This window comes from Leopardus geoffroyi, chromosome B2 (assembly GCF_018350155.1).
Source record: "Leopardus geoffroyi isolate Oge1 chromosome B2, O.geoffroyi_Oge1_pat1.0, whole genome shotgun sequence".
NCBI lineage: Eukaryota > Metazoa > Chordata > Mammalia > Carnivora > Felidae > Leopardus > Leopardus geoffroyi.
The window spans coordinates 98141510-98161431 of NC_059332.1; the positions used below are offsets into that span (position 1 = coordinate 98141510).

Here is a 19922-nt window from a genome sequence, read left to right on the forward strand (position 1 = left end):
AGAACCTCAGGCCGGACGCACCCTGGCAGAGGAGTAGGGACAAGAAAGACAAATGCCTATCTGTTGGATGACCCTTAAGATAAGAGGCAAAGAAGCCAAGCTTTTACTGCAAGGCGGATGCAGTCTTTGTAACTGGCTGATGAATGTTTCTCACTCGGAGCACCTAGGGTATGTGAGAGGGTGGGACAGGAAGGACAAAGAAGTTTAACTCATATGCCTTATACTTTTTTTTAAAGTTCATTTATTTATTGAGAGAGAGAGAGGGAGAAAGAGAATCCTAAGCAGGCTCACACTGTTAGCACGGAGCCTGGTGAGGGGCTCGAACCCATGAACCATGAGATCATGACCTGAACTGAAATCAAGAGCCAGATGCTTAGATGACTGAGCCACCCAGGTGCCCCTTATGTGCCAAATCTAAAGAGCTGTTCGTGGCCACTTATAGCACTTGTTAAGAGGGATTCTGGGGCATTGTCCAGACTCTGTAGGAAACAGATCTGTGATTGTTTCTTTGGGTCTGCTGTGGGCTCCAGATGAAGGTACAGAAGTATCTAGCATCCTGGGTAGGTGTACCTTAGACAATGGCCAAGAATTCTCCTGCTCAATTTTTCCAGCAGGGAAGCCAGATCAAATTTAACTTGGCTTCCAATTCCACAGGTTTGCCCAACACCCAACACCACCTGAAAGAAACTCCTGGAGGCTGCATAAAAAGGAAAAAGTCCGGCTCCAATCAGGGACATGCCTTGGAGAGCTGAGGAGATTCCTTAAGCTGTTGTGGCTTCCTCATGCTTGTTACTTTGGGTGCCCACCATCAATTTCCACAGCGGGATTAGCCGTAAGTTCTTTAATGGGGAATTTATTGCTGATTTGCTTGTTTTGAGGAATGAGGCAGAAAGGAGTTGCTAGGGAGACTGTGCCTTGCCCAGAAGCTGGTCATGGAGGAAGAAAAGTGCTCTTTGTCTGGTAGCAGCTCTGGAATGGAAAGAAAAGCAGGTCAAGTGCCTGGGGCCTGTGTCCCAGGAGACGTGCTGCCCACCTGGGTAGACAGGTGATGATGAAGGGGGTGGGCAGGTGAGAAGAGGGTGACAGGGAAACTGAACAGGTAGGAGTCCTGTGTGATTTTTCTTTAACTACAATCATCATGCTTTCTGACTTTTATAAGGTGATGGTTAACAGGAAATATTGATAGTTTGGGTATGTCTGTGGCAATAAAAAGAGCTGACTTACATTTTGGGCAAAGAGGACATCCATGTAGGTATGAAAATATCAGCTTCACAAATGAAGACTTTGCTTTTCCTTCTGTAGAAATAGCTAATTCTATAAATTTATTCAACAATGGAAATGAACTATCGCATGCTAAAGAATTTTCTTCCGGTTTGTTTTTTGTTTGTGAATATCAGGGCAGCGAAACTGATTTCTAATTTCTAAATCACAAAAGTTTATATCTCTATCAAACTTGCTTTTTTTTTCACCATTCTATATTCTTTCAAAGACACTGGGGGCATTGCCCAATTAAGTCTTCTAAGGTAATTCAGTATGAATTCTTTGCATGGCTCAAATATTCCTTAAAGAACGAATGGGAAACAAAGTATGTTCATTTTCCTTGGGAAATTAGCTGGGGCTATTTTATGAATTGAAATTCTTAAAATTAAATCATTTCACTTGAAAGAAGCCAGAACTCATATTCAGTCTTGATGCTTCCTGCCTCCTGGTGAGATGGTAGACGTTTCCAGAAAATTGCCATGCCAGAGTTCCACAAGTCTGGTCTTTAAACCTGTTTTCCAAGCCTGCCCTCCAGTTGTTTGTGGAGAAACATGCCTTTCATGGTAAATGGAAACATATCCAGTGTCAAGTTCCAAGCTCTTAGCGCTAAAATTAGAAAGTATTTCAGGGAAGGGGGGTGTGGTGACGAGTGTAGGACTGATGGTAGTTACTCAGAAACTCAAATTAGATGGGATTGTACAGATTTGTGTAATGTGTGTTTTGTTTTATTATTCTCATAAAGGCCAGGGACTTTCGTAAGAAGAGTAGAGTGGGGTGGGGGTGGGGGGAGATGTGCTTCCAGGGAGAGTATGAGAAGAGAACTGTGGTCCTTAATTTAGTTTATATTAAAGTAGGAAACTCTACCCCCTGCCCCAATTCTTCCTACCTGTCAAATACTCTAGTTCTCTATTTTCTTTTTATTTTTACTTCTAAAAGCAAAAAGTGATGGATGGATGGACGGATGGACGGATGGACGGACGGACAGGCAGACAGGGGTGTGTGTGTGTGTGTGTGTGTGTGTGTATTTAACCTTGGGAAAGTTCTAAAAATTTGCCATTGGGCCTCTGAATTTTCTCTGCCAATGAACTTCCTCCTGTCTTCTTCATCCTAGTGCACCTATCTCCAGGACACTGGACTGTCCTGACCTTTCTGTGCTTCTGAGCAAAACCATGATGGTGAGTGCCCGACTGCCAGAGCCACAGAGATGATATGGGAGAGAGGAAGGGACTGGTGTCCAGAAACATTCTCCTGTTGGGGCTAGAATGTGGTTCTCTTTTCCCTTTGGCTCTACCAAAAGGGGGAAGTAAGTGGAATAGGTCCTTGCCCCCAGTCCCAGGTAGCATGAGCAGTTTTTTTGCCCTGCCAATCAAAATTTTCCAGACGCATTCTATGCCTGCTCATTTGTTTACTTCCTCCTTTGTGGAAGATCTTAGGTCATTTTATCTCAACGTTAGCTCTCCTCTTCATGTCTGACACGATTAGAGAGCCGTCTGGAGTGCAGGGACTGGGCTTGATTTACCTAAGTCTGTCTTCAGGGTTTGAGGCAGTGTCCAGTACATAATGAGGATTCAACAAATATTTGAACGAGCAAATTCTCTTTAGCACATGGTTACTGTCCTCAACTGTATGCAAGGCCCATACTCAGGCCTGTGTGTGTCGGGGGGAGGGGTGCCCTGGTGACTCGGCACCCACGCCTTGCAAGGTCATAGTCAAGTGAGGGAGAGGAAAGGCATCTCCTGTGGCTCTCAAGGCAGAAATGGCACCTGCCGACAGGTGCACCTACACGTGCACATAGTAGTAAGATGCTTGTTGGTTAAGTTGGCATGTTTTAAATCCAAGATTTCTGAATGGTGTTTCAGCCTTCTAACCTCCATACTCCCAAAATCAGCCAAGTCACTCTGGAAGCTGCACTTTGATGAGTCCCTTCTCTTTCCAGTCTTTGTGGGGTCTTTGGCTTGAATCTAAAACATGCCCCTTTTACCCTCCCCTAGATTCTGTGGCACCTCTTTCCCATTTCCCGTGGCCCTTGCCCGGGGATACTTAGCCCACAGCTCTAGAGGCAGAGGTCTTCTAAAGAACAAATGTGTATGCTGTTTGCAACAATGGGTAGCGGTTGTAGTAAAACAGCCAAAATTAATCTCAGGTGGGACGTGGGCTTTGTTCTGGAGAAGTCCATCACTACTGTGGGTCTATAGAGCAAGGGGATCTGCAGACAGGATTTACAGCCTGGCCAGCTGAGGAAGAGCTTGAGAGGAGTAGGGTGAAGGGGAGGAGGCCCATTTACTCTCAGGAAAAGAAAAATCCAAAAGGCCTGATGGACTTCTGTCGGTTGCAAGCTAGTGGTGGTGAGGGCAAGGGCAGGAGGAGAGGCTAGGGTCTGGTTCGGAGCTGCTGGAGGAACTGGAAATCATGGGTGGAGTCTGTTGCTTCGTTTTAAACAATTAGGATGATGTTGCCAAAGGGGGAAAGTTTGAGATCTGAACCTTGTGGCAGAAGTTATTCGGCAATTCTCCATTCGTTTGGCATTAAAATGTGGTGTAAATAAACACCCTTGGGTAGTCTGGAAACCCAGGAAGTCCCAGAGGCCCAATGGGGCCACCTGCATCCGGAATGCCCCCAGGTCTTTATTTTCATGGCTAATACATGTCCAAGGAGGGAGGGCATGAAGTGACTTTTGTGCCCCTCATCTGGGCTGAGGATGGGGAGCGGGGGAAGAGGGTGGTAGTGAGACTCTTCTGAAGCCTGGCCCTGGAATGTGGCCTCAGAACAGGGAGGCCTTTTGAGAAGCCAGGGAAAGCTATAGACTTCCCTTTGTGTTCACCCACACATACCGTAGACAGAGGCTCTCCTGGCTCCCCTGAGCCCACCCAAGGGCCCTGAGCACGTCATAATTCCTCTGCTCCCCCAAATTTGGCCTCCCTTCACCTCCAGAATCAACTCTTGAGTCTTCATCGTAGTGTTCAAAACCTCCCATGGCAGGGCCCCAACCTCCCTCCCCAGCCCCTCCCGTAGCTCATTTGGTATGGCCACCCTCAGGCTCTGGGCTGCTGTTCCTAATACCTGCTCTCCCCGTCAGAGCCCCAGCCACCTCTCAGTTTTCCTTTGCTACCTGCTGTTTAAATGAGGTCTTCCCCAGCCCTTTCAGAAGGAAGTACTTGCTGTCTTCTTAACAATCTCTGCGTGCTTGGACTTTAGTATATTTGTCATATGATGCTGGCTATTACTTCACTGTCTAGGTGCGTCATATGACATCTATCCATGCCAGTGGAGGATAAGCCACTTGAGGGCAGGCAGTGTCCTCAGGCTGTCATGTGTTCCCGTGTGAATAGTACTTAGGGTCCAGGGTAATGGCCAACTTTAAGGTTTGAGGGGCTTAGGAGATTGGAGAGAATAAATGATAATGGCAGAAAAATCTTAGCTACCTCAAGATTGGCAGGGCTGTGGGCAGGAATGAGCCTGTTAACTACAGATGCCTGGAGTCCTACAAAGATGCAAGAGGGGGCGTGGCTGTGTGTGCTGGCAGGACCCCCCACCCCCACCATGGCCAGCAGAGCCCCAGATCCTGACACCCTGTGCGGGACTAAAAAGCAAAGGGAAAACTCACAGGATGCAAGATGGCATGAAATGGATTTTGCTTTTTTTTAAAGATCGTAATATACATTCTTTGCATATTGCATTGAGTAAAAAGTTTTCTGGCAAAAAAAAAAAAAAAAACAACCCAAAAAACAAAACTACCGTCGTCCATATTTCATGCGAAGCTCCAGGCCTTTACAGCATTTTTGACTTACAATCTCCCTCTCTTTTTCTTAAACCAAAGGGTTCTTTGCTCTTTACCAAACAATTTAGGCCTTGTTCTCATTTTTCACTTGGGATGTTTAAAATGCTCTCGGGAAACAGTCCTACCATTCAGAAATTCCAAATATATCCGTGAGCCTTTATTATTCTTCAAGGTTACGGGAATTTTCCTTGGAAACTGTTTGAATTTGAGTGCAAGTTTTGCCTTTCACGGCTCCTCTTGCTTTCAAAATGAGTTTCAGTAAATCAAAGTCTCTGAACTTGTATTTACTTATTTGTTTATTTTGCCACATTCTGTCTGTCTAAATATGCGTGGTCATTAAAAAACAAACAAGCACAAAGTAATTTCAAGCCTCCCCCTAAATTTCCTTTTAAAAATTAACCGGGCCTGCCATTTGTTACCTTCAGCATTAAGCTGGTATTGACATTAAAAGATGAAGCCAACTGAACATAAAAAAGACATCTTTTGGCATCTTTTTTAAACAGTCTGAACAAAACCTCGAAAGCCGTCCCAGCTTTGCAAATGAGACCCCTGACTATGCCAAATTTCGGGAACTGTTTTTATGCCGAGACGCTCCTCCGAAGAGAAGGCGATCCTATGGGCTGTTGTGGGGAGAAACAAAAGCATGTGCATCTGAGGCACCAAGGGGAGAATGCTGCCCGTGTCACTCCTCACCTGACATTTTGGAGTGGAAAATGACAGTGTTGGCACAGTAGCCTCTCCCATACGGCAAGTGTGTTGGCTCCAGAGCCACTTCCGCGTCCCAGCAATCTGTCCTGCCCAGGCACAGCGCAAGCTGTGGAGGCCTGGCTTGGAACCAGTTTCTGCAAACAGGCTCCTGGGCTACGACAGGGAGCCAGGAGGAGGGACCAAGTGCAGCTCTCGCTGGGAAGGGGGGCACTGCCTGGCTGTGCTCCTGAAGGGGCAGACTCGAAGGGCTCCTAAAATGGGGGAGACCCAACACTGGTCTGCAACCGGAAAGGGCAACCAGTGGGGCCTGCGATGTGCCCTATGCTCTCGTCCTGTTGGGTCTGACCAGGTCTGGTGAGAAGCTGACCCACGAGGTCATCATACTTCCTCCTTTACTAGCTGTGTGTCCTTAAGGACACCATTTAAACCTCTCTGGGCCTGTGAAATGTGGATAATAATGTCAGCTCTACCTCCCTCCAGATTGCTGGGAAGAGTAAGACAGTCTGTGGCTAGGAAAGCATTTGGTAATTTGTGAAATGTCATTAAACAGAGGTGGCGTGCCATTATAACTGTCTGGGGGCTCTGTGCTAAGAATCTGTGCTCTGGTAGAGGGCCCTGGCCTCCAGGCAACAAGCTTTTGGCTTGTGTTTACTGAGACACTTAACTTCATAGTTATTTTTTCAAGGCCCATCCACATATTCTAGTCTCCCCTGCCCTCCTGCTTCATCTGGGGCCTTGGCCAAAGCACCCCACCTGTCCGTCTGTGCCTCAGCTACTCCCCCTGGAATATGGGTGTGCTCTGTAACTCCACCTGTCTTAGGGAGACCCATCAGAACGAATCCCGTTCATTCGCTGAGCTAGCACTTATTGAGGGTCTACTTTGTGCCTGGTGCTTAGGGTAGGGTTATGAATAAAAGAAAACTTCTGCCCTAGAAGAAGAGCCAGAATGATGGGTCAGCTCCAGGGCAAGGCAGTTAGGTTACAAAGAAACGTGGGGATGATGCCATGGAGGCCACCGTGAGCCCTGCACTTAAATAGCGGCCTTAGAAGGGACCTTCTTGCCTGCTTAATTTCACTGACCCCTCTGCAAAAGAACCTGTGCTGTGCTCGTTAAGGAGCAATGGTGAAAGCGGGAACCATTTGCCCTTCTCACATGGGGTTGGTCTCCACAACACGCAGAGCCCCAGGGAGGAGGTTACTACACTTCTTATAGGGTTGTCAGGCCTATTGTACAGAGACTGTCCTGAGCAAAGTGCACCCGACGTAAGGTGATGTCACACATGGGCACTTTGCTAACTTACCTGCTGAAAGTCGTTTCTCACTGGGGCCAAAGTCACACTAAGCAGTTACAGTGTTTGATAAGCTGGTGGTGAATGATCAACCCACAGCGCACCTGGGAGAAGTCAGTCAGCCTTCCCTGAGTCACTGACTTGGTGACTTTTCCCGGCCACATCTCAAAGTTTGTGGAGAGGTCATCTCCTGTCCTCTGCCTGAAGCTGAGGGGAGGATGCTGTCTGGATATAGGTTGAGCAGGACACTTGACGGTGGCCATAGAGTCAACCAAGTTAGAGATGCTTTCTTTCGTTCATGCATGCATGCATCCTTCCATTTGCTTATAACTATTATATCAAATGGGCTGGACTTGATGGGGTTAACGGGAAACAGCTTCTTCTTTTTTTTTCTTTCATCACTGTCCTTCCAAACTGCTCTGTCTGATCTTCCACTGGTCAGCATCTCAGGCAGATCCCATACTTTTCAGTCCCTTGCTCTCTCCCAGCTCAGGCCTGACCCAACCTCAGAAAGCTTGCACAGCCGGTCTTTAATCTTTGTGTTATCTCTCGCCATTCATTAGCTGCTCCTGACTCCCCAAGGCAGGGCAGAGAGTGGGGAGAATAGGAAAAGAAGCAAATGGTCTTTTTACTTAGCTGGGCCTGCTGTAATCTAGCCGTTGGTGTCCTCTAAATACAGATGCTCAGATACTGCTTTTTTCTCTCGAAAGGCACCTTGATGGGCCCCATGGACCTGCCCCACCCAACCCAGGGCCTATGTCTGGAAGTGTCTGGACCCGGAATGATGCCCCTCTGGCTGACTCTTCTGACTCCACCCCGGTTCCAGTGCCAGTGGGATACTCCACATGGCCATCTAATGCCAGGTTCACCTCTCTCTGGCAGTAAGGCCACTGGCTGGTCCTACTAAGAGGATTTAAGCCTAGCTACCAATGACAGGGTCCACGTCGTCCACAGAGAAAATTTTCACCTGTTGTCCCAGCAAACTCTGGAAGTGCAGGCCTCATCTGAGAACTTTTTGTTCCCAAAGATGGTGGCAGCCAGGGCAGACCTACAAGGCCATGCAGTTCAGCAAGCATCCACCAGAGATTTTAATCTCTGCTCCTGGCACACTCCCCATTCTCTGAATGGTCCTCTTAGGCCATCTTTACTTGACTCAATGATAGGACAAGCACTCCCTCCCCTCCTCCAATGAGACGAAAAGGAAATAAAGCCATGATACTTCTTACTAGAACTCCCTTACATTCAATCCAAAACTACATCTAGGTTCACATCTATTGTTTTGGTCAACTCTTTTTTTTTTTTTTTAAAGTTTATTTATTTATTTTGAGAGAGAGAGAGAGTAAGCAGGGACTAAGCTGTAAGTGTAGAGCTCGACGTGGGGGTTTATCCCATGCACTAGATCATGACCTAAGCTAAAATTAAGAGTCAGATGCTCAACCGACTGAGCCAACCAGGTGCCCTGCCCCAGTTTCAGCCAGCTCTTAACAAGTCTTGCACGGATGAAGGCTGCATCTCTCTTTAGAATATGGGGTCACCTATTATCCATCTCAGCTTTGGGTATCAGCAGAAATTCTCAAACCACAGAAACATTCCAATTTAACTTTCTGTTATTCATTAATCCATTCATTCATAATATTTATTCATCGAACACTTACCCAGCATGTACCATGTGCCCAGGTATACCCAGGAAGGAGCAAAACTGGCCTGGCCTTGGCCCTCTTCTGGGGATGCTAGGTGGATGTACCAAATGCTGGCCTCTTGAAACCTCTTGAAACATCTAAATTTGATTATCGCAACATCCTACCAACTGGAACTCTATTATTCTTCGTGGGTGTGTGACTACAAAGACAGAGAGATCTTCATGTTTGTAATAATGGTCCCAATTGCTGCAAGAACCCAAAGTGCCTTTGGAGTCATTGCTAATAACTTAATCATTGGTGTTGAGTATATGTTGTTGATATCTGATTCTTTAGCAAGTATAAACTTCCCTGTGCTTCTGTCTTAATACTAAATAGATGCATGCTCCAAGGCAGAGGTGGTTCCCTATAATCAGAATATATGCAAAATCCTAACACCCCATTATTTGAGAGACTGTGTTCAGTTTTCCTGTTTATTTATAAAGTAGTTTGTAATTCAACAAAAGACATATGTATATGTATTTGTAAATTGTTCCCACTGTTTGGTGTATTTTCTTTTATTAGATTGAGTTTTCCTGGTTGAAATTTTCCCTTTTATCAAAAAAAAATGGATAATTCATTGAAATAATTAATTTAACTTGATTTTTTAAAGGCAAAGTCCTATGTTTTCAAAACACTGCTTCTGTTCCTGGGACTGCCACTCAAAAACATTTAACTTAGAATGTCTGCCTTGTTCCTGAAGTTAGATTCTATGTGTTTTGATTTTGTGGGATTTTTTTTTCATCTCATTAAGCCTCAGGAGAGATGAAAAGTTTTGATCTCGTACAGGGAAAAACACCAGAGAATCTTTATTGTTGCCAACCATTACATTTTAAAAAGTCTTGCTTTCTAACCCCGGTTCCCTGATGTAATATATAAATCTTGTTAACCTTATAAATATGACTTTTCAAAAGCAAGGAACTTCTCCTCTCTTCCTTTATTATGTCTAATTTGCATACCAGCACATAGTCCAAGTGTTGGCAGATAATAATATTTTAAAGGGCATCGAAGTATAAGAATAACTACATACTTGCAGATGTGTTATGAAATATACCCCATTAGTCACTTTATATTTGAAAGGCAGAAAAATAGGCACCTAGCAACAGCATGCCATCATTCAGGATTAGAGAAAAGCCATTTTACATCTAGGAGATATTACCCCCTCTTTTGGGGGCTGTCAGGCTAGTACATTTAATTACACAAAAGATCCTCACAAGAGACTCGGCTGTTGATTGTCCATATGCACGGTGAATGGCAGTAATGACATCCCCCAAAGGATGGCTTTTGGCAGGCAGGGGGCTTATTGGGAGGCTTCCAGACAGGTTCACAAGTGAGTTCTGTGCAGAGAGACTTCGAGGCTCTGCTTGAGAACGGTGCTTTCCCTTCTGGAAAGCCACTATCCTTCTTCCCTCTCTCTCCCTCTGAGTAGATTGACAGGAGGGAGTGCACCACCCCCCAACCCAGAACCCAGAAATAAGGATCCAGCACCAAAGACCCACCTTCCCCCATCAGCCACAGAGCAGAGCATCAAAATGCTGAGCCCACGTTAACATCCAACTAGACTATATTTCCGGAATGTTCTCTTCTCATACTAGTTAGGACAGGTAAGAAGTAACAGGAGGCAAGTAAAGATGTTGAAGAGAAGAAAGGTCAAAATCTGACATTCAGCTGGGAAGAAATTCCTTCAGGAATCTCTGTAGATGCTTGTATCTGTGCCACACAGTAGAGGGGAGAGCTTCAGGGCCCCAAAGGCCATTCAGCAGGCATTAATAAACTTAGGGGTTCAGACTGAAGATACATAGCCCTGCCCTCAAGCAGTTCCCTTTTGGACAGAGGAGCTCAGCATCAGAAATGTCCCAGAAGCAGTATGTTCTCTCTGCAACGTGGAGACTTGGGAGCTGCAGAAATTCACATATGATCAAGTCAGCATCTTGCCTTCAAGTCTTGGCCTTTGTTGGTTCAGTAGAAGAATGGAAAGTGAAGCAGTGCAGTGGAGATTCACATGCATGGAGAAGCCAGAGCTTGGGGGAGATGCACTTCCTTCTCTACTTAAAGACAAGAAAGGAAAGAAGAAAGGGAGAAAGAGAGAGAGGGAGAAAAGAGTGCAAGAGCAAAAAATGGTACCCTTTAGAAGTAGACACTGGTGATGGTTGCCCAACATTGTGAATGTAATTAATGCCACTGGACTGTACACTTAAAAATTGTTAAAATGGGGCTCCTGGGTGGTTCAGTCGGTTGGGCGTCTGACTTCGGCTCAGGTCATGATCTCACAGTTTGTGAGTTCGAGCCCCGCGTCAGGCTCTGTGCTGACAGCTCAGAGCCTGGAGCCTGCTTCGGATTCTGTGTCTCTCCCTCTCTCTGTCCCCTCCCCTGCTCACGCTCGTGCTTCTCTGTCTCTCAATAATAAATGTTAAAAAAAATTTTTTTGTTAAAATGGAAAACTTTGTTATATATAGTTTACCACAATTTAAAAAATACTGTAATATACCAAAACTCATTGAATTGTACATTTTTATTTTAATTTTTAAAAACTTTTATTTTTATTCCAGTATAGTTAACATACAGTGTTCTATTAATTTCAGGTGCACAATATAGTGATTCAACACTTCCATACATCATCCTGTGCTTATTACAATAAGTGCACTCCATAATCTCCATCATCTATTTCACCCATCTCCCCACCCACATCCCCTCTGGTAACCATCTGTTTGTTTTCTGTTGTTAAGAGTGCTTTGTTATCTCTCTCTCTCTCTTTTTCTTTTGTTCATTTGTTTTGTTTCTTAAATTCCAGATATGAGTAAATTCATATGATATTTGTCTTTCTCTGACTGCTTATTTTGCTTTGCATTATACATTCTAGCTCCATCCATGTTGCAAATGACAAGATTTTATTCTTCTTATGGCTGAATAATATTTCATTGCATATATATATATATATATATATATATATATATATATATATATATCTCGCATCTTCTTTATCCATTCATCCATCAATGGACACCTGGGATACTTCCATTATTCAACTATTGTAAATAATGCACAATAAACATAGGAGTGAATATGTCTTTTCAAATTAGTGTTTTCATATTCTTTAGGTAAATACCCAGGATCATAGGATAGTTCTATTCTTTTTTTTTTTTATTTTTTATTTTTTTGAGAGACTGCCACACATGTGCCTGGGAAAGAGGAAGAGGGAGAGAAAAAGAGAGGGAGAGAGAGAATCTTAAGCAGGCTCCACACACAACGTGGCTTGGACTCACAACCATGAGATCATGACCTGAGCCGAAATCAAAAGTTGGACACTTAATTGACTGAGACACCCATGCGACCCAGGGTAGTTCTATACTTAATTTTTAAAGGAAACTCCATACTGCTCTCCACAATGGCTATGCCAATTTGCATTCTCACCAACAGTGCACAAGGGTTCTTTTTTCTCCACATCCTTGTCAACACTTGTTGTGTCTTGTGTTTTTAGTTTTAGCCATTCTGACAGGTGTGAGGTGATATATCATTGTAGTTTTGATTTGCATTTCCCTGATGATGAGTCATGTTGAGTATCTTTTCATGTGTCTGTTGGCCATCTGGATATCTTTTTGGAGAAACGTCTGTTCACGTCTTCTGCCCATTTTTTAATTTGATTATTTGTTTTTTGGGTGTTGAGTTGTGTAAGTTCTTTATATTTTTTGGATACTAAACTTTATCGAATATGTCATTTGCAAATATCTTCTCTTATTCAGTAGGTTGTTAGTTTTGTTGATTATTTCCTTTGCTGGCAGAAGCTTGCTATTTTGATATAGTCTCAATAGTTTATTTTTGCTTTTGTTTCCCTTGCCTCAGGTGACATATCTACAAGAACGTTGCTATGGTTGATGTCAGAGAAATTACTTCCTGTGCTCTCTTCTAGGATTTTTACGTCTTTAATCCATTTTGAATTTGTTTTTGTGTATAGCGTAAGAAAGTGGTCCAGTTTTATCCTTTTGCATGCAGCTGTCTAATTTCCCAACACAGTTTGTTGAGGGGACTTTTTCCCACTGCATAGTCTTGCCTCCTTTGTCGAGGATTAATTGACCATATAATCATGGGTTTATTTCTGGGCTTTCTATTCTGTTTCATTGATCTACACGTCTATTTTTGTGCCAGTACCATACTCTTTTGATTACTACAGCTTTGTAGTATAACTTGAAATCTGTAATTGTGATACCATTTTCTCTGGTTTGGGCTTTCTTTTTCAAGATTGCTTTGGCTGTTTGGGGTCTTTTGTGGTTCCATACAAATTTTAGAATTGTTTGTTCTAGTTCTGTGAAAAATGCTGTTTGTATATTGATAGGGATTACATTAAAACTATAGACAGCTTTGGGTAGTATGGACATTTTAACCATATTTGTTCTTCCAATCCATGAGCATGAAATATCTCCATTTGTTTGTGTCTTCAATTTCTTTCATCAAAGTTCTATCGTTTTCAGAGTATAGGTCTTTCACCTCCTTAGTTAAGTTTATTCCTAGGTGTTTTATTATTTTGGGTGTAATTGTAAATGGGGTTGTTTTCTCAATTCTCTTTCTGCTTCTTAATTATTAATGTATAGAAATGCAAGGGATTTCTTTACATTGATTTTGTGTCTTGTGACCTTACTGAAGTCATTTATCACTGCTAGCAGTTTTTTAGTGGAGTCTTTCAGTTTTTCTACATGTGGTATCATGTCATCTGCGAATAATGAATGTTTTAATTCTTCCTTACGAATTTGGATCCCTTTTATCTCTTTCAGTTTGTTGTCTGATTGCTGAGGCTAGGAACTCCAGTACTTTGTTGAATAAAAGTGGTGAGAATGGACATCCTTGTCTTGTTCCTGACTTTACGGGAAAGTTTTCAGTTTCTCACCATTGAGTGTATGTTAGCCATGGGGTTTTCATATATGGCCTTTATTCTGTTGAGTATGTTCCCTCTAAACCTACTTTGTTGAGCATTTTTATCATGAATGGATGTTCTACTTTGTCAAACGCTTTTTCTGCATTTGGTTTGAAATGATCATATGGTTCTTATCCTTTCTATTATTGATATGATATATCACATTGATTGATTTGCAAATATTGAAGCACCCTTGCATACCAGGAATAAATCCCACTTGATTGTGGTGAATTATTTTTTTAATGTGCTGTTGGATTCAGTTTGCTAATATTTTGCAGAGGATTTTTGCATCTATATTCATCAGAGATATGGGCCTGTAGTTCTCTTGTGTGTAGTTTCTCTTTATCTGGTTTTGGGATGAAGGTAATGCTGGCCTCATAGAATGAGTTTGGAAGTTTTCCTTCCTCCTTTATTATTTTTGGAAGAGTTTGAGTGAATTGTACATTTTAAGTGGGTGAATTATATGGTTTCTGAATTTATATATCAAAAAGGCCTTTTAAAAAAATGGCATCCACAACCAGTGTGTATGTGTGTGTGTGTGTGTGTGTGTGTGTGTGTGTGTGTGTGCGTGCGCGTGTGTTTGTGTGCACACACATGTGCCAACTGCCAATTTCTGAATTAGTCTACCTTGGGTAGAAAATGTCAGTGAGGACCAGACAAAGGCAGGGAGGAGAAATGTAACCTGTCTGCCCATTGTTTACAGGCGCTCTAGAGGAGGAAAGAAGTAAAATACAATAAATGCTAAAGTGATATCATAATAGTACAGGCTCCACATACTTTTATAAGAGGGAGGATTCCACACCACAAAGTCCATGCCCAGTTCTGCTTTCTGTATGTACTTTGTCTTCAAAGTCAGAGGCATGGCCAGCTGTGCCTGCATAGGCTCATGAAGATGTAGTAATGGTCATGTGGTGGTGACCAAGCCGAAGCTCCTAGTTCTTTTTGAAATATCTGATTGTGCTTAGAAATGCAGCATATCACCTTTGATTATACCTTGGGGCCAGAGTTCCTGTTCTTGGAAGCACACCACCAAATGTCAAGGGCTCAAGGTAGAGGTGATGCTGGGTCTGGGTCAAAGACCTACCTCCCTACCTGGGAGACCTTGAACTGTCCTCACCTGGGATTCTTTGGCCATAAAATGCAGATGATGATACTTCCCTTGCCTTCTCCCTGGAGTAGCATGAGAAACAAAATCCAAACAAGATAACATGTGAAAGTGTTCAGTAAACTGTGAATCACGCACTGCCTTCGTGGAAGTTTTTCTGGATGCATGTAAGAGAAACCCAATAAATAAGCAAAAAGGAAGGCACTGAGTTGAAGGATACTGGAAAACCTCTCAGAAACCATGGGCAGGAAGTGAGGCTGGATCCAGAAAAGGAGTCTGGAGAGCTGGGACCACAGGCATCCCACCCCCTTTGGCTCCTCTGGTTTTCATTTCTCTCTTTCTCTCTCTCTCTCTCTCTCTCTCTCTCTCTCTCTCTCTCTCTTTCTGTGCAGACTGGCTTTTATTCTTCTAGCTTGTAGGACCGAATGTGGTCACGCCATGGCACTATGATTACACACCCTACATTCAAGCCATGAGCCCATCTGTTTATATCAGGTCCTAATTCAGATTGGTTCAGCCTGGGCTGGGGGTTCACTCCTTGTCTGATGAGTTGTAAGTGTGGGCAGGAGTCACACAGGATAAACTCGGCCATCCTTTGTCCATCACTGTGGGGATGAGCTGGGTAGGTATCAGGAGAGGTACTGTCTACAAACATTGTGACAATACCTAGTGATATGATTCCAACAGTCACTAGAAGAGTAAGATTCGGTTTTGAGAAACTCCTTTCATAGTGTCCCGGTCTCTGCTGTCTTCTGTGAGTTCTAGCATATAAGCTCTGTAGAGGCTGGCCACAGCTGGGCATTGAGGCCAAACTGAACAAAGGTGAGGTTGGAGGGCCCACAGGGTGCCTTTGGGGTCCTGCAGCCACCTCGATGGGTCCTGAAGCTCCCTCAATGTGATCAGGCTATTCTGCTCGTGCCAAGGGGTCTGTGGTGCATTTCTCACAAAACGTATTACAAAGGAGAGTGGGCACAAGTCTGAGAAACTCATCTTAAGTTAGCTTAAACAAAAAAGGAGATTATTCAGGGGCTCCTCTTCCAGATCCCTCTATCTCTTCCTGACTGCTGTCTTCTGAGCCATCCTATTTTCCAGCTCTCCACCAGAGACAGACACGGCAGGCTCTGCATTGATCTCCCATGAAAGGACAGTGGGAAGATGCTGAACCAAGGGCCGCTGATTCTTTTTTTCCCCTTCTTTTTCTTTAGTTGCCTGTGGTCTGCAATTACCCATTCCCCTCTTGGCCTTCATAGCTGTGAGAGGGTGAGCAGGTGTTGAGAGCAACTTTGTTCTTTTTGAGTCAATCTCATTACATGGAAAAGATCCAACTCTCTCTGGGTAGCTGGCAGCTCCTCCAAGGCCAGACCACTGGGCAGGGCTCCCAAGAGCAGTGCTAGCCTGGTTGGTGTCCCTGCCCCCCAGAGCAGGCTGCTTTTCAAACAGATGCACAAATAATTGGATGGCCCGGATAGACTGCAGTGGTGTGAGGTAGCGACTCTAGGAGGCTTGCAGAAAAGGAAAAAAGAAAATCTCAGCTGAGGACCCTTCTTTTATCGCACTCAGTTCTATGCTAGCCCTCAGTCTCTTCTATCCTCCTCTGCTGTTGAGCACAGGTGAGCCAGTGACTTAACCCTGGCCAGTAGACCTGCTCCGGCTACTGTCAAAGATGTTGGTGATGGGAAGGCCAAGTGGAAGAGTGAGGCCAAGCAGAAGACTTTTCCTTGCCCAGGATCAAACTGGGCAAAGTTCCCTGCAAGACTTAACCCTTAAGAAGCCACAAAGGTAGGGGGCGCCTGGGTGGCTCAGTTTGTTAAGCATCCAACTCTTGGTTTTTCTACTCAGGTCATGATCTCGCAGTTCTTGGTTTCAGCTCAGGTCACAATCTCGCAGTTTGTGAATTCGAGCCCCTCATCAGTCTCCGCACTGACGGTGCAGAGCCTGCTTGGGATTCTCTCTTTCCCTCTGAGCCTCTCCTGCTCGCGCTCCTCTCTTTCTCTCATTCTCTCTCAAAATAAATAAATAAACTTAAAAAAAATTTTTTTAAAGAAGCCACAAAGTTAAACAAGTAAATGATTACATTCATAGCTAGTTACTTAAGAATAGTAACTGATATCTGGTCCTTGCACCAGTCAGTTTTCATCGATCAGTTCATTTAATCCTCATAGTGCTTTGAGGTAGACACTTTTATCAGTCCATTTTACAAATGAGAAACTGGAGGCAGAGGTTGATTATATAACATGCCTAATTTCACCCAGCAAATAGGTGGCAGAGCCAGGGTCTGAACCCAGAGAGCCTACCTCCAGAGTCCTACACAAACTCCCTCCCACATTATCAGCCTCCCAGGATGCAAAAAGAATACTGCAGACAGGACAGGATGGAATCAATCTTTGCTCTCGCAGGCCTGTGATAATTTGCTTGATTAAAAGTTGCTACTAGAGGGGTACCTGGGTGGCTTGGTCAGTTAAGTGACTTGGCTCAGGTCATGATCTTGTAGTTTGTGGGTTCGAGCCCCGCGTCGGGCTCTGTGCTGACAGCTCGGAGCCTGGAGCCTGCTTTGGAATCTGTATTTCCCTCTCTCTCTGCCCCTCCCCCACTCATGCTCTGTCTCTCTCTCTCTTCCTCTCAAAGATAAATAAACATTAAAAAAAATTTTTTTTTAGTTGCCACTAGAGAGGAAAATTATTTTAAAAATCTAACCATTGGAAAAAGTACTTTTAGTGGCTGAACATTTCGTGACCTATCCAAAGCTTGGCAGTTAGTTTGCCATTCTGCTAACTTCCCACCAGGGTACAACTGGCCGCTCTCACTGCCAGTAACGGAGAAGGGCTGTGACCTTGATGTACAAGAGGGGGAGGAAGGCCGGGTCGTTATTTGAGCAATGTGATCTGAGGGGAGGTGCTGGAACATGAACAAAGGTGGGAATTATTCCCTAGCAGCTCACTGACGTTTATTGTGACTTAAAAATCTGTGAACATATGGTAACTGCTGGAAGCACAGAACAGCAGTTGGAAATGTGTAGACTGGAGGACAAAACCAGACACTCCCCCTTCCCCACTTGGCCGCTGCCTCTCCCACAAGCCACAGAATGCTCCCAAATCTGAAGGAAGCCCAGGAAGAAAGTACAGGACAAAATATCCCCTTTTTCTCAACACCCTATGCATCAGTGTAAGGGCTTCCCCGCTCCTGCAGAAAAAGTTGATGTTTTGGTTCTCAGCTATGGTGTTTCTAATGTACTGTGCCCTTCCCTGGATTTTGTTCATTCTTGTTAAGGCCACTTGTTTGCCTCACGTGGCTGGATGGGGAGTTGGAAATGTAGGGATGGCACTTTGTCTAGAATCTATGGTGGCCCTTGGGAATTCAGGATAAGCACTGTTTCTCTTGCCAGTTGAGGGAGCCCTACTGTGTGCTAGGCAACAGCCTTCGCTCCCGGTCCCCTCCTACTCTGTTCAGCCAGCAAACCCTGCATCTTCCTGCTCCTCTCGGACACCTTCGGGAACATCCTGGTGATGATGACCACTGCCTTCTCTGTGCCTGCGGCTGACTCCACTTAGCGTCTGTCTTAGTCTGTTCAGGCTTCTATAACAAAAATCCCGGAGACTGGGTGACTTATAAACAACAGAAACTTATTTCTTACGGTTCTGGGGGCTGGGAAGTCCAAGATCAAGGTGCTGGCAGATTCCATGTCCAGTGAGAGCCTGCTTCCTGGTTCACAGACGACTGTCTTATCGCTGTGTTCTCACATGGCAGAAGGGCCGAGGGAGCTCTGTGTTACATGCACACATATATGTACATGCACTAATTCCATTCACGAGGGCTCCATTCTCATGTCCATGACCTCATCACCTTCCAGAGCCCTCCCCACCACCTCCTAATACCATCATACTGGAGGAATACATTTCAACTTATGAATCTACATGTTTTGTCTCTCTCTTCTAAATTGTAAGATGATGGAGGTTCAGAACCATGTTCTGTTCATCCGCTGCCTGCCCCACTCCATCAGCAAGTAGTGCCTACCGTGTCTGTGAACACATTCATTTTTGTATGCTCTGTGCTGAGCACACTGTCTCTGATCAGGGAATGAATCCACCACTTTTCAGAGACTTCCCTGGTTTCTGAATACTTTTTTCCTATATAGGTGGCCTTGGGAACTAGGGGCACTTCTAGAATGGAAGCCAGTTTTGCCCCTGTCAGAGCGAGAGGGGTCTGAAAGTCAGTATCGTGGATAAACTAAGGCTCCCCAGACACCTACCCTTTCACATAACAACCATCCCAAAGGGATCAGTCCAGGCAGCAGTTTCTTGTCTAAGCACAGTTCCCTAGGAAGTCCCATACAGAGAGTGCTAGTTTCTTATGTGATTTCCACTCTTTCTTTCTGAGTAACAGAGCCCCAGTACCTTCTGGATGGCATGCCTCCAGTGAAAAGACTGTTTCTCTGCCTCTCTTGTAGAAGATGAAAGCAGAAGTCATTGGATGGGACTTCTGGGAAAGCTTTTATTGCCATTCTATCCTACCTGCTTCCTGTTGTTTGGGATGTGGCTATGATGGCTGGAACTGCAACAGCCACATTGAGTGAGACCATGAAGGAAAGACTGGAAGAATCACAAAGACTCAGCCCTGATTTTCCTGATTTTTTTTGATTGACCAGAAATTACCCATGTCTGCATTTCTCACGACCAAGGAGAAAAAAAAAAACAAAACACTTATATGTCTGAGCCACTACAGTCAGTTTTCTGTTACTAGCGACCAAAAGCGACTCCTAATCGATACGCCAAATTAGAGAGAAGGTAGTTCAGTGATACTCAAAGGCCTTAGCTACAGGGAATCGAGCTCTTACGAAGCCACAGTTCTCAGAATTTTTTCCTTTGCTGACAAGTCCCAGCGTCAATCTTCTCTGGGTGAAGTGACATCCTTTTCGGTGTTCCCAAATTTAACTTCTTCAGTGAAAGTGAAACATGAAAGCCACTGGGCTCCCTCCCGAGAGGCAGTTTTAGGAAAGCAAGTCGTCTCCCTTTGACACGTAGTCACCTGCAAAAGCATGGCTGGTACCATGCTCACGCGCTACATGCTGAAGTTCGCCAACATCTGGCAGCTGAGATGCTACTTGCTTTTTTAAGCACAAGTAAAACCAAGCATTCAAATGTTCCCAGTTTAGCCTGTTAAGCATAATGTTGGGCGCCTCTACCTTGGCCCACAGCTGCCAGCA

General features: G+C 44.4%; 1 long non-coding RNA gene across 1 annotated transcript; it reads left to right on the forward strand.

Moving 5' to 3' along the window:
• The first annotated feature begins 532 nt into the window (after positions 1 to 532).
• On the forward strand, positions 533 to 10912 carry LOC123608827. Its single transcript, XR_006717466.1, has 3 exons — positions 533 to 832; positions 2372 to 2435; positions 10138 to 10912. It is a non-coding gene; the product is annotated as an uncharacterized LOC123608827 (long non-coding RNA).
• The last annotated feature ends 9010 nt before the right edge of the window (positions 10913 to 19922 follow it).